Source organism: Phyllostomus hastatus, unplaced genomic scaffold, assembly GCF_019186645.2.
Source record: "Phyllostomus hastatus isolate PE091 unplaced genomic scaffold, TTU_PhHast_1.1 phas_contig_210, whole genome shotgun sequence".
In the NCBI taxonomy this organism is placed as follows: Eukaryota; Metazoa; Chordata; class Mammalia; order Chiroptera; family Phyllostomidae; genus Phyllostomus; species Phyllostomus hastatus.
The window spans coordinates 8795817-8809774 of NW_025333737.1; the positions used below are offsets into that span (position 1 = coordinate 8795817).

At 49.8% G+C, this 13958-nt stretch overlaps 1 pseudogene; it reads right to left on the reverse strand.

Moving 5' to 3' along the window:
* Window positions 1-5428: 5428 nt before the first annotated feature.
* On the reverse strand, window positions 5429-6085 carry LOC123816845 (annotated as a pseudogene).
* Window positions 6086-13958: the final 7873 nt, after the last annotated feature.

Sequence of the window (13958 nt, forward strand, 5' to 3'; positions counted from 1 at the left end):
CTAGACAGAGACTAAGAGCTAAAACCTTTGGGATGGTGTCTGTAGAGCAAAGGAGTTGGCTAGAGGACTTCCTGAAATTCCTTTGAACTTGAGGAGCCTTTAGAATATCAGGGACATGTAAATTGGGCCTAAGTGTGTACTTTCTTTCTAAAGTCTCCTAGATGACCTTTGAGTTCAACTCAGAGAGTGAGGAATGGGACCTCCCTGCTCATTCTTGCCTCTGCAGACACTGCCGTGGCGGGGCAGAGGGAGCAGATGCAGTGCTGGCATGGGGGTGGAGGAGAGGACGGTCGGGCCAGCCCAGCTTTGGATGTTCATGACAAGTAAGAACAACCTGAAGGCAAATTACAGGTTCTTTTCAGGTTCGTCAAAGCCAGGCTTTCGGGATTCATGCCATCCCGAGTTGTTGCTGCTTGCCAGGGGATCGGGCCTTCCTCCTTTGTGCTGAAAGACAGCCGTGCGTGTCTGCAGTGCTGGGACGCGGGCCTTCAGCTCATCCGGCTCGTCCTGTATGGTGCGGCCACTAGGATACGGATGAGCATGCAGACATCGACAAAATATTCTCTCACATTACTCATGGACGAAGTGTGAGACCTCCCCACCCCACACTGGTGCGCCCGTGGCCCTGCCTCTGTTCTGACCCTCACTGCCATCGGAGAAATGCTAGCCTGGCTCCCGAGGTGCCATTTTTCCTTTTAAAAAGATGACCTCATTTCAGATGTTTCCTTTGTTTGTGCCCCGTGGATAGTCATTGGTTCCAGAAGTCCCGCTGTTGTTCCGACAACAATCTTTCCTTTCTCTCTTTTTTCTTCTCATCTGCAAAGAATCCCAAATCTCAGAGGTGGAAGTGGTCTACAGCATCGCCCTTTTCTAGATCTGCCTCCGATAACGCAGCATCCCCTCTCCAGTGCTGGGCCAAGGGGCCGTCCCGCCTGGAGAAGGCAGCCTTTTAGGCACGTTCCCAAGAAGACTGTGAGAGGCTGCTGATCTTCAACCTGGTGGGGAAGCTGTAGAATTTTAAAGAGCAATTCACGCGCTTCCAAGTAGCTACGCATGTCAGGGAATGAATGAAACGTTGAGCCAAATGCATCTTGCCCTCTCCCCCGCGCGTACCAGTCTCTCCCTTTCAGACCCAGGTGGTATGTCTTACGCTGATAAGAAAACGGAGTGAGCAGACATGTGAGCAAGACCTGAGTTTCTATCTCCAAGTCCCTCCTCTTGGTTCCTTCCATGTAAAAGGAAGGAGTCAGGTTACATGACATCCACAAAGCTGCCGTATTTGACAGAGTTCATGGCTTAAAGCAGGGGTGTCAAACTCATTTTCACCGGGGGCCATATCAGCCTTGCAGTTGCCTTCGAAGGGCCAAGTGTAATTTTAGGGCTGTGTAAATATAACTATTCCTTAATAGTTCAGTGAGAGCTCGGTGGTGCCCTCAGGTAGAAACAAGGTGGAGGGTCGGATTTGGCCTGCGGGCCTTGTGTTTGCCACCTGTGGCTTAAAGGTTTGCTATTTTTGTGTTCCCTATGAGAATAGTGTGTTAGATGTTGCCCATGACACACAGAAACTATTTCATCCACACGCTGGACATACTGATCTTGCTTCAATTTGTTCTGAGGATAACTTAGCCTCAAAGTAGTGCTTGTCCCCTTTTCACAGGATGTTGTTCAAGCTTCCCTCTGAGATTTGCCCATGGTGTTGAAACCTGACCCATAGAAGACTTTTATCCTCTTCCATTGGCCCTGGAAACCTGTGTATTGACAGACAGAAGGTTCTAATGGTGAAGTTAAGTCCCTCTGCTCAGGAGGATATGGTTTAAAGGGCATAAAGGTGACCTTGGGAATGGTCACTGACCTTGGACAGCCTGTTTCATGCCAGGCTGTTGTTGGAGAGAAATCAGGCAAAGGGAGCCTGTCTCTCTGCCTAGGTCTGGAAGATCCTTGAATTGGGTAGGGGGTAGTGGAGAGGGAGAGAGAGGAGTCTGGAAACCTGACTCTTATCCTACCTTAGCTTCAGCTTGCTCCAAGGTCATGTGTAAGTCACTCAAGCCTTTTCTCTGGGTCTCAGTTTTCTCATCTGTAAAATGGGAGTGGAAAGGGAGGTGGTTGGTCTTGAGACAGGCGCCCTAAGGCCCCTCCCATGGATCAAGTTCCGAGCCTTGCCTGACCCAAGTGACGTCTGCCTGTTCTGTTACAAGGAGTTCTTTCTCCCTTCGCCTTCGGCTGCACAAGCCAAAAACAGGGCTGTCCCGGGAAGTCCATTACCAAAGAATACTTCAAAGCTGTTTGCACTCCTTGTCAGTTGCACCGAACACGAGTTTGTTGAAGGAGAACGCAAACAGACAGACAGACTGATGACAGGGGGGGCGGGGCCTCCTATCTGCCCTGCCCGACAGGGAGGCGAAGAAACAAGCCCGCCTGCAGTTCGGGCCAGTAAATAAAAACTGGGAGCTCTGTGTGGCTAAAACTGGAGGGGATTTATTAGTTTGCTTAGCGAAAGGCAAATATTAAGTCTTAAGTTGACCCGTCCCGTGGCCTGCCTTTGGCTTTGTACGCCGTCAGGCGCCAGTCCCCACGCACTCCGGGTTATCAAGTTCTGTAGGAGGTTTTTTTTTTTTTTTTTTAACTGCTTTCCATATCCTTCTCTTTCTCTTCCTCCTTTGCGTACCCCTCGCCCCACCCCCCATCTTTTACGGTAACTCAGATCTGGGTTTTGGAGAGAGGGGGAGCAGGATGTGAAAGACATATCTCCGTTCCAAAAACTACCTGTATTCAGGGCTCTGGCTGGCATGAGGACTGGCTGTGCCCACAGTGTTGTGGTCCTGGTGGGTCCCCTCCATCCTCTGCCCTGAACTTTTTCTAAAAAATTAATTTATTTTCCAGTTACAGTTGACATACAATATTATATTAGTTTCAGGGGTACAGCACAGTGATTAGACATTTGTATACCTTCTTCAGTGATCACCCCAAGAAGTGCAGTACCCATCTGACACTACACACAGTTACTGCAATGCCATTGACTGCATTCTCTGTGCTGTAGTTTACGTCCCTGTGACTCTCTCTACAACTGGCAGTTTGTACTGCTTAACCCCCTCACCCCATACACCCATTCTCCCAACACCCCTCCCATCTGGAGACCATCAGAGTGTTCTCTGCATCTATGAGTCTGTTTCTGCTGTGCTCAGACATCCTAGGTGTGCGGCAGTCTGTTCCAGAGCACCGTATGCCGAGTCCTCAGACCCCGTGGGTGGCGCTTCCCCATATCTACCCCCTGACGGGGACATCCACATGGCACATCGCTCCAGGTCAGTCCCTAAACCCTTCTTCCAGGCTGCCCTTCTGACTGTCCGTGGAAGGGCCCCACACTAGCCTGTCCCAGATGCAGTGGTTCTTGGCACTGCTCACATGACCAAGAGTAGGGAATGTTCTGAAATTGCTAACTTAAGGAAGTTCCTTTCACACCTCAGTGCTGAGTTTTAATTGAACTCAGCATGATGTTTAATCCTCTGGTAATTCTTCCAGGATGAGTCTATGTTTTTAAAGATAATTTTTGGGTACCCAGGCTACTGAAATCCTACTAATCCTTCCAGGCTCATCTCAGATGGCGCCTTCTCTAGGAAGTCTTCCTGGATTTGTCCTTCCCTCTCATCCAGTTGTGACCCGTCCTTCACATGTCCTTTTAGAGCATCCGCTTATGCTGCATTCCTCTTAACTACTCCATTCTCCCCAATTCTCTCCCAAGAACAGAAACTGGCTCACTCCTTCTGCGCTGAAAGTTATCCCTGAAATTCCCAATAATGTTCAGAATCACACAGCAGTCACTGTGAGTGGTATTTAATTTTCAGAAAATGGAGATTTATAGGATTCAATCGCTCTGACCAAGTCTTACATGTGAGACTTGAGATTTAAAACCAAGGTCAACCTGAAGTTCAGAGCTTTTACATCGTGGCACGGTGGCTTTTACGTGGTGCGTGTATGAGAAAGATGTTGAGTTGGCTTTTCCTCTTAATGACCTGATACTGCATGTAGCACCAAATTTGCCTGCTTTTCCTCCCCACTGTTAATCAATCAAGTATTTTCTGAACAGTGGAGAAAAATTGAGTGTTGCTTGATTGCTTGCTTTCCCAGCAGAAACTTCTTGAAAGAAAATGTGCCTGCTTTTTGCTAGTTGTTGGAGAGCTAGGTTCATTTTTAAGATGGGCAAGAGAAACTGCAACTCAAAAATTTAGGTAAAAATTTCTAAAGAATTTCACAGTGTCTAGGATAGAAAAACACAGAAGAAAACCACAACAACAGTGAGATGTTGCCTGCCATCAGGATCATACTGATGTCTGGTGAGACAAGACCAGCACACATAAGACCAATCACATTTTCCAAAGGAACTCACTGTGAGCAGTACTAGAAAGTTTCTGTAGATAATGCTGCCTGCTCTTCGTCCTAATGTGAATGCTTCCAGCAAGTCACAGGCAGAGAAGTTGAATGATGTTGGGCAGATCCCCTGCTACCTGGGATGGGTCTGGGCTCAAGGCTTATCGCCTGGGTTCAAGGCTTATCGCCTGGGGACCGAGGCAAAGGTGGGAAGAAACACTGTTCTAGAGCAAGCAGGTCCAGGGAGAGAAGAGAGTTCCTATTTGCTCTCTGATTGCTACCCCTACCAGGAGGAGGGGCACATAAAGGAGGAAAGAGGAGGAGAACCACCCCTCTCCTCACTCACCTCATACGAAAAAGTAAGATTTGAGATTGGACAAAGTGGATGTCACCTGTGGGCTGTGGCCACGAGGACCAGTTTCATGAGATGATATAACATTCAGCTAAGAAAAATCGGGCAGTTGAGGAACTTCAAAGGTCTTTGCAAAGCTTCTCACTTGACTCTCACACAACTTAGTGGGAGATCTGTTTTCACAGATGAAGAAACTAAGGAGAGCCAGGTTCAATGACCTGCCACACAGCTCCCCCCGTAAGGCAGTGTCATGGTTTCCCTATGACCCCTTCAGGAGAAACTGAAAATGAAAGCTGTATTAGCCACAGGCCGCTGGTGTAACAAAACACACCCAGATCTCTCTGTTTTACCTAATAACTTCCTCATCTACACCTCAGTGGGAGGACTCTGGCTCCTAGCATAGGTCACCATCACCTTCACAGAGGCAGATCAGAGCAACAGTGAGGAATGAAGGCTTTGGCACCAACCTGGCTGGGCCTGAACCATGTCCCTGGCCCGTAACAGTGGGACTGCCAGGGAGTAGCTCAGCCTCTCTGTGCCTCATTTTCCTTATCTTTAAACTGCTTCATAGGGTGGATGCAAGGTTTACCTGGGCTATTTCAGGTACCGTGCTTACGACAGAGCCAGGGACACAACACTCAGTAAATGTGAGATCTTTTTCTTTTTGGTTGTCCAATGATCTATAATTGACATTGTTTCCCTTTGTAGTTTTTAACTAGCTGGGCATTCCACTGCATCACTGCTGATGTCATCTGTGATGTTGTGAGGGTGGCGGCCATCAACATTGCTGCCATCCCCTGGGTCTCGTTAATGGTTCCAGAGAGTCCTCTAACTGAAGATCGGTGCTGCATCTACCAGGCACTGTTGACAATCTCATCAGAAGTGATAGTTCCACTGTGACGATGATGATGGTGGTGGTGGTGGTGGTGGTGATAATTTACTTCTCTCGGCTTCTTGGTGGTTCTCTGAGGGCTTCAGTGACCAGGGCAGAGGCAGGAGGCACTACCTCAGTCTGGGCCTGCCTGTCCTCAGTGGTCAGTTTCACCATAATCCTCAGGCCCTTCTAATCACCAGTTGCTTTGGGGGTGTCATCACCAAACATTTTTGGAGACAGGCCCAGGGGGCTGATCTTGGGGGCCAGGGCAGACATGGCACAGACTTCCCCTCTGGTGCACCTCAGGTGTACGGCTTTGATCTCATTGGGGTTGAACTTCAGTGGCGTGGTGGGGCAGCTGGTGTTGGATGAAAATGGATTTGGGATGATTGTAGAAAGTTGTACCTGAGCCTCCTCCGAGCTGAAGGCAGTAAATGTGAGATCTTAGCCCTCCACTCTGAACCATGGAGCCGGATGCACCTGCCTGGCTCCATGACTCTTGGCTCAGAGGGTCCTGTGCCTGGGTGGGAGGAAGAGACTTCACGTGTGGACTTCCCCATCTTGTCTGTGTTTTCCTGATGTGCCGTGGTGCCCCTGACTCTCTCCAGCTGTAGGCAAGCTCTTTGGGTTGGGTGGTTTGGTTTTGCAGCTGGAGCTGAGCAGAGAGGTTGGTGGTGCCTGGACACTCACTGCATGGGAGTGCTCTTCTTTCTCGACGTTCTCAGCACCACATTTGCCTCGCCTGACTGTAGCACCAGCCGAGCTTTTTCTCCCAAAGGCCAAGTTCTCTCCAGAGTCTGTCAATTGCCTCTACCTACTAAGGAAGGTCAATTAGACAGGGACTTAGGGTTCTTGAGGCCCCATCTGTGGCCTCCTCTGCTGGGGCAGGGAGAAACGTTGATTTCCAAGCCTGTGGGGGACTCCACAAACCAGATGGCTCCCCTTTTCCACACCTAGATTTCCAATCAGGCCCCTCCTTCCCATGGATCAACAAGCCCCCCTCTCAGAGCCTCAGCTGGGCGTGGGCTCTTGTAACTGCTAGACCTTAGTCGCCCGGGATTCTGGCACCCGAGCGGTCTGTTCTGTCTTTGGCTCTCCTGGCACCACTAGAGAATGGAAAAGCTGGTCTGTTTACAGGACACGGGGCCAGAATAACATTAAAAACTAAGGAGCAAATAAAATGTTGTAAACAAATCTCCTTTCCAGTAAGGAATACTCCTTTCCCCACCCCCACCCCCGCCCTCGGCTCCTCCAACATGAGCCATTTTTCTCATGTGTTTGGATAAACTTTCATCCTGTGCAATTACCCTTCCCAGGGAGCGGCTGCCTATTTCCGTTGGCTATTTATTTTGATTTTGACCATTCCCCTTGCCCTTGAGCATCACGCACACCTAATAGTCAAGAAAATGTGCTCCCTATCGGGGCATTGGGAGCAGCTGGCTCGTGCCTTCCCCTTCCCGTCCCGTTCTCCTTTCTTCCTGCCACCCTGTCGCTCTCCCACCTCACTTTAGGGCAGAGACATGGCGGGGCTGGTGGCATTGCTTCAGGGGGAGGAAGAGAAGGAGAGAGATGGTTTCAAGGCAAAGCTGGCCCAGCGCAAAGGGGCCGTGTGTGGGTGACCATCTCCCTGCGAAAGCTCCTAAATGAATCCTCGTGATTTTCTGTGTGAGCAGAAAGCCAGGGAGCTCAGTTTCCTGACCCCAGCAGGTAGCTTATTGTAAAACAGTTCATCCAGAGGAGGAAAAAATACCTTGTTTCAGCATTTTAACTTCTTTTTCCTCTCTCTCTGATCCAGATTTGTGAGAAAGAGGATGGAGAATGGCCTTTTTTCCTAGCTCTGAAATACATGTGACCGGAAGAGAAAAAATGAACAACAATTAGCCTTAGTTATAAATGCACGATGTTGTGAAGGACCCCTCATGGCATGTTCTAAGCTGTCCCTCTGTCCTTCTCACAGCCCTCTGCCGTCTCTTCTCCTTCTGTGTGGGAGCAGAGGAGTCGGGGGGTCCACCCCACGCTGACAGCCCTAAGTGTTAATAATCCTCACTTTCCATTTCAGTTGATTTCACTTTCTAAATTCCTTGCCTTTGCTGGTTGGATGAGCCGATATTCTTGAGGTGCGGAATTCAGACAGGCCATGGAGAGCAGAGGCACTGAGTCATGGACCAGTCATGGAATCCGCTTGGCTTCCGATTCCTTAAGTCTGAGCTCAGTAGAGGCACCGGAAGGGGCTTGGGGGGAAGGGCAGGGTCTGCTACACCATGGCAACTTTCCCATGAGTACCCCCTACCCTGAGCCTGCAAACTAGGGCTGTCACAGACTGCCTGTGGTAGGTTTGGTACCTGGGTCATAAATGGGTAACATGGTGAAGGGGAAAGCTACACACTCGCCCCTTGGAAGGATGGGGGTCTTCTTAGGACCCTGGCTTTTGAGGGCTGGAGGGGATGATTCATACCCAAGAGGGCGTGAAGACCTTATTCATGAAACCTGATGATGGATGTTGGCATGGTTCCTGCTGTGCATGTTGAGGAGAGAAATGCACAGAATCATGTCCTGTGCCTGGGTCTGCCCCTGGTGAGCATGGGCCTTGCGTAGACTTTTCCAGAATCATGGAGGAATGTCTCAAGATCTGGTGCCTGGGCGCCCTTAAGAGCAACAGGAGACTCTAACAATACAAATTGGTGTTTGATAATGTAATGCAGTGGGAAAGAGACTGCGGTACTTGTTCTCCAACCTTGGTTTTGGGGGCTGACACTGAGGTTCACGTGGGTTAGTTGAGCCATCTAACCTCACTCAGAAAGTTCATGATAGGTACTGACGGGAGCCAGTCTCTGGTCCTCACAGTGAGTCACTGGTTCCCACGTGGAGTAGGATTCTCTGGAAGCCTCCAAGGTTAAACGCAGGGAGAGGAGGCCAGAGAAGGCCTCTGGGAGGGAGGACAGATCAGCCCAGGCAAAGTGCTGCAGAAGCAAAATCCATTGTGGTAGCTTCATGCCTGCTGTCAGGGTTGGGCACTCCCGGGTCAAGAATGCTTTGAATAAGAGGCGCTGTGGTGGCCCAGCCCTCCATGGGGATGCTGGGCTCTCAGGGAGGGGAAGACTTCATCCAGGCTGCAGCCCCATTCTCAGTTCCGCTCCACTTAGAATACTTTTGTGTGTGTGTGGAAAGCAGATTGCTGAGGAGCCAAGCGCCAGGCCGGCAGGGGAGATGGTTCTGTGGTGGCTTTCAGAATTGGGGGTGGGGGAAAGAGAGGAATACAGGGACCTCCCGCAGAATGGGCCAGCACAATAGCCTTCTCACCTTTTTGCCATCGCTCCCTGCCCCTCACCTTCCCTTCCAACCCAGCAGCCCATCTGCAGGCAGACCTTATGCGGGGAGGTAGAAACATCTAAGACTATTTTCACCTGTGCGAGGTGAGATTTGAATTCTGTGAGTCCATGGGACAGAAGGCCCTGTGGCAATAAACAACCCCCTCTGTGGTGAGGGGTGCTGTGTGGGACTTAAGGTATACAGAGCAGGCTAGCTGGGTGCAGAATGACATATAATGTGATTATCTTCTGGAGACGTGGGTGACCTGGGCTAAAGGTGACTCCTGAACCTCACAGTGGCACTTTCCAGCAGAGACAGCATCTGAGTGGTTGATACTTTGCTAGCAGGACTTGGATAGTCCCACCCTCCTCCACCAAAGGGATGCCATGTTAAATACAGAGCAGGCCACTGCAAACTTTGTAGGCCAAGGGAGTTGTGGGTGGCCAAGGAATTTTAAAAAGAGTGTCTTTTCTAAACCTTTTCCCAGTCCCTTGCCCTCTCGTCAGCCCTTGTCCTTGTAAAAGAAACTTCTCGTCTGAGAAGTGACTCCCACTGGTCTTACATGTGTACAGCCCACTCTGGAGCTCAGTGAGACAGGGGGCTCTGCCCACCACACCCCAGTTAGCATCTCGGATGTCCTTCCCTACAGAAGTCTTCCTTGAAAGAGACTATAGCCGATCACCTTCTCAGCCGAGGCAACTTTGAGACCAATGACAACTGCTTTTCAAGAGCTGTGGAAGCAGTGGGGCTCACACCTGTTGTTAACAGATGTGATTCTCATGGCTTTTCTATCAGACAAGATCCTGGTTGTGTTGGTCTGGGTGCCAGTGGGTAGCCTCCTGCTGAGGTCCTGGTAGCACTCAGCCATTGGTGACCAGTGAATATTCAAATGCACAAGATGTTCCATTCCTTTCCAGCTGGCCACCAGTCTTGCCTTCTGGGCCCCCAGAGCAAGCCCATGGGTGACTTTCAAACTCAGCCAATGATTCTCAACCTGAGGGATGACTCTGTCTCTCAGCCCCCTGCCAGAGGTCGTTTGCAATGTCCGGAGACATTTTTCATTGTCACGGCAAGGGGAGAGGGTACTGTGGGCATCTCATGCATAAATAGCAGGGATGCTGCTCAAAATCCTACTATGCACAGGACGGGTCCCCACTACACAGTATTGTCCAGCCCCAAATGTCCAGAATGCCAGGACTGAGAAACTGTTCTAAACCTCTGCTGAGGGTTAAACCAAGCACTAACCCTGGTCCCCCTGCCCCCATGCCCTGTCCCCATTACTTTATTTACCAAAAGGGAAAAAAAATGTTATTTTTTCCAAGTGCATTTCCCCCTGTATCTTATCATGAACCACCAAGTTCAGCACACCCTTGATTAGTCACTTCCATTAACAGTGTTTATTTTGGGGTTTGTGTTTATTTTTGAAACGTGGTCTCCCCCCTCCTTCCTTACGCACTAGTGGTGCTCGGCCAGCTCTCCAGCACAGTGTCATCCACACTTTCCTGGGCTGTCCGTAAACCACCGAGCCAACCAAACTCCCTGTCTCCCCTCCCTTCCTCTGGTGGAGGGAGTTCTGCAAAGGACTTGACCTCTTACAGCAGCAATTGTGGTGTTCCCTATATTTCTTAGATACGCTTGAAAATCCTTTTCATCAGTGACTCCGTTGACCAATCAACCAGTGACAAAGCAGAGACTTTATTCCTAGCTGTCCACATGCCATGACTCTGGGTGGCTTTCTCCACTGAGTCAGAGACAAGGGCATTTTTGACCTGTCTCTGACCTGTCTACAGGTCCCTGACCTGTAGATCCCTCCTGTTTCTCCCCTTCCCTCCCCTTGTCACTGCAGCCTGGTCTTGGGGCTGTATTTAAGTGTTTCTGCGTCATGGAGAGCTGATCCCTGTTCTTCCTACTCACCCAACCCGTCTACCCTCCCAGAAGGCTCTTAGCATTCCCTTCCCAGTCAGGGGGACCTAAAGCCTTATGGCCAAGTAACCTGGAGCTCCTAGGAAATCTCAGCCCAGGTTTGGGAGGCCTTCTTTGACTGGGCACCACCCACCATCCTGACTCCTTTTCCTTGAGTCCCAGCAGCCACAGTGTCCCCAGGAGGCCACCTGCAGAACCCCCATAGCGCATGCAGCACCTCTTCATTCTGGTGGGTCTCACTCCTAGTCTTGTCCATGAGCACGGGCCCCAGGATATTTCCAGGCAGACCAGCTGTAGAAGACCCAGAGTACCCTTCCCCTCCTCCCACACTCCTTCCTGGGACATTTATTTGAATACCACCAGAGAGTGGGTTATGTTGGGGTATTTATTTGTTTAAACATGGGTGGTTCCTACAGAGGAGGGTGTCGGGTTTCAAGGTTGGAGGACCAATGCAAACAGAGGGTGGGTGGTCTGCAAAGAGAAGTGGGCAGGGGTGGGAGTGAGAGAGCCCATTCCCTTCTGTTTGTAGGGGGGAATGCTGCAGGAAGTGTGACCTTGTTCAGGACCCAGTTTATCTCTATCTGTGTGACAGAGTGACTTGGGACGGGGACATGCGTGTTCAGACTCTGAGACAGCCTCTTCCTAGATTGATGAAAAGAGTAGTTGGAAATCACTGGGCAATTATTTAGGGGCACTACTCCTATTGACCTATCCTGAGTGAGGGCTTTGGTGATTCTGTGTGCCTTGGGGAGGAGCGGAAGGGTGCAGGCTGGGCTGGTTCTAACTGCAGCCCCACCCCAATAATTCTGGAAAATTCCTAAAAGAGCCTGATGGCAAGCCTCTTTCTTAAAAGAGGTTGAGTTGCTGACCAGAATGAAAGGTCCCACTTTGTGTCCTAGGGCCAGCCTCCTTCCTGGGTTAAATCAGCCAGAAAAATACCTCTGATTAGTTTGGGGATCACATCGGCCCTGACAGAGCTTGGAGTTTTGTGTTTGACAGGTAACTATCAATAGAAAAACCACGATGGAGGGAAAAACAGAGATGCAGGCATGAGCGTAGGTGCAGGTGTGGGTGTATGTACAGGTGTAGGTGCAATTCCTGCTGTCTAGGTCATGCTGTTTCCACACCGGAAGCAATGGCAAGGTAGCCCATTGTCCGTTTGGCTCTTCCAAAGTTTCTCCACTGCAGAACTGCCAAATCCAGTGGAGGGCTCACCATGAGCCTCCACAGATGGAATGCTGAAAAACTGGAGTGTTCTGCCAGGAAATAGTTTTGGAGAGAAAATACCAGGGAAGGTTTTAGAGACATGGCAGCATCCACTTCATAACTCCTTTATACACAAGAGTTCCAGTAGGGACAGTAACAAGTGACCGTTGTCTCATGTCCTTCCCAGGGAAAGAGGAGACGTGATTCATAAAACAACATAGAACCAGGTCAAACACCAGAAACCATCTCCTAACACTGACGGTCACAGCACTAAGATAGGCTGTAGCATCACTTTATAAAAACTGGGGTGTTGAGGAACACTTTCTGCCAAGTCCTAAGTACTGTTCTCTCTGGACAGATCACTCCTGAATGCCCAAGGTGGGATGCTGAGTTCACAGCACAGGAATCACCTGAAGACCCTTACAAGGTGAATGGTGTCTATACTGACGTGTTCAGGAATAGACATTGGTATTGCATTTTACTTTGATGTGTGTTTAAAAGATAAGATGGGGTGACTCATAAACTAATACTTAAATATAAATATGTGTTGAAGAAAATGAAGCAAAGTCTCGATGCTCAGAGACTCTAGGTGGTGGGTGCATGCAGATAGAACATTTCTATACGTTTGAAAATTATCAAATAAAATATTGGCACCAAGTACCAATCCCTGGGCCACCCATGGTGAGTCGGCAATGAGGTCTAGGAATTTTTTAAGCTTTTCAGGGGATTGTGCTAATAAGCCAAGTTGAGCTGGGCATCTGTGGAAGAGACTGGTAGCGCGCAGACTTGGGTGCACACCGGAATCCCCCGGAGTCTCGATCTGAATGCAGAGGGGGATCCAGCAGGTCCCAGGGTGGGGCCTGAGAGTCTGCATGTCTCACAAGCTCTCAGGTGCTGCCGGTGCTGCTGGTGCCTGGGTCGCGTTTGAGCATAAGAGCATAAGAGGGCCATCCCTCGTTCTTCCCATCTGTGTGGTCCAGTGGGTCCCAGCGTGGACTTCACATTGAAACCATCTGGGAGTTTTAAAAGAAACATGCCTGGGGGTTTCCACCAGAGATTCAGCTTTAATTGGCGTGGGGTGCATCATGGGCAAAGAGATTTCAAAGCTTTTCGAAAATAAAAACAAAAACTCTGATTCTAAGGTACAACCACTGATTGAATGTCATGAGGTGAATCTATGGGATTATTAAATTTTAGGGAATGAATTTTTGCCCCAAAATTCACCGAGGAGCCTCGCACCCAGGAGTGCAGGGGCTTTTCCAACAAAGATGGCAGGCTCAAAGCTGCGCCCCCATTCTGCTGCAGGAGAAGGAGAAACAGCCGCCAGTTACTGAGTGTCAGGTGCGTTTCCTTAGTTCATTCTTTCGTCATGGGAACCAGGTGAGGCCGGTGTTATCGTCCTGATTTAAAGATGGGGAGACTGAGCTGGACTGAGTTCAGTGACCGGCCCCAGGTGCCACAGCTTCGACGGATTTGAACGAGGTCTCCCTGACTTTGTATCATTCTGTTGTCTTCATGAGCTACATTACATACCAAGGGGATGGAAAACTGTAGCCCGTGGGTCATATCTGGCTAGCTGCCTGTGGTTATAAATCAAGTCTTACTGGAACACAGCCATGCCCATTCATTTATGTGTCGTCTGTGTCTGCTGTCACTCTGCCGTGGCAGGGTTAAGTAGTTGCAAGAGAGACCCCGTGGCCTGCAAAGCTGAAAATATTTATTATCTGGCCTTTTACAGAAAAAAGTTGGCCGACCTTGGATGAATTTGTGAGACAGCCAGCAGAGAGCCAGGGTGCAATCCTTGGCTGTGCTCTGAGCCCATAAAGGATGAACTTGAACTCATGGTCATTGCAGCTCCTGTATCTGCTCAGACTTTTTTTCCCTCAATCTTGTGGCCTGCATTTCACTCAGAGGGTTCCTTGCTTCCTC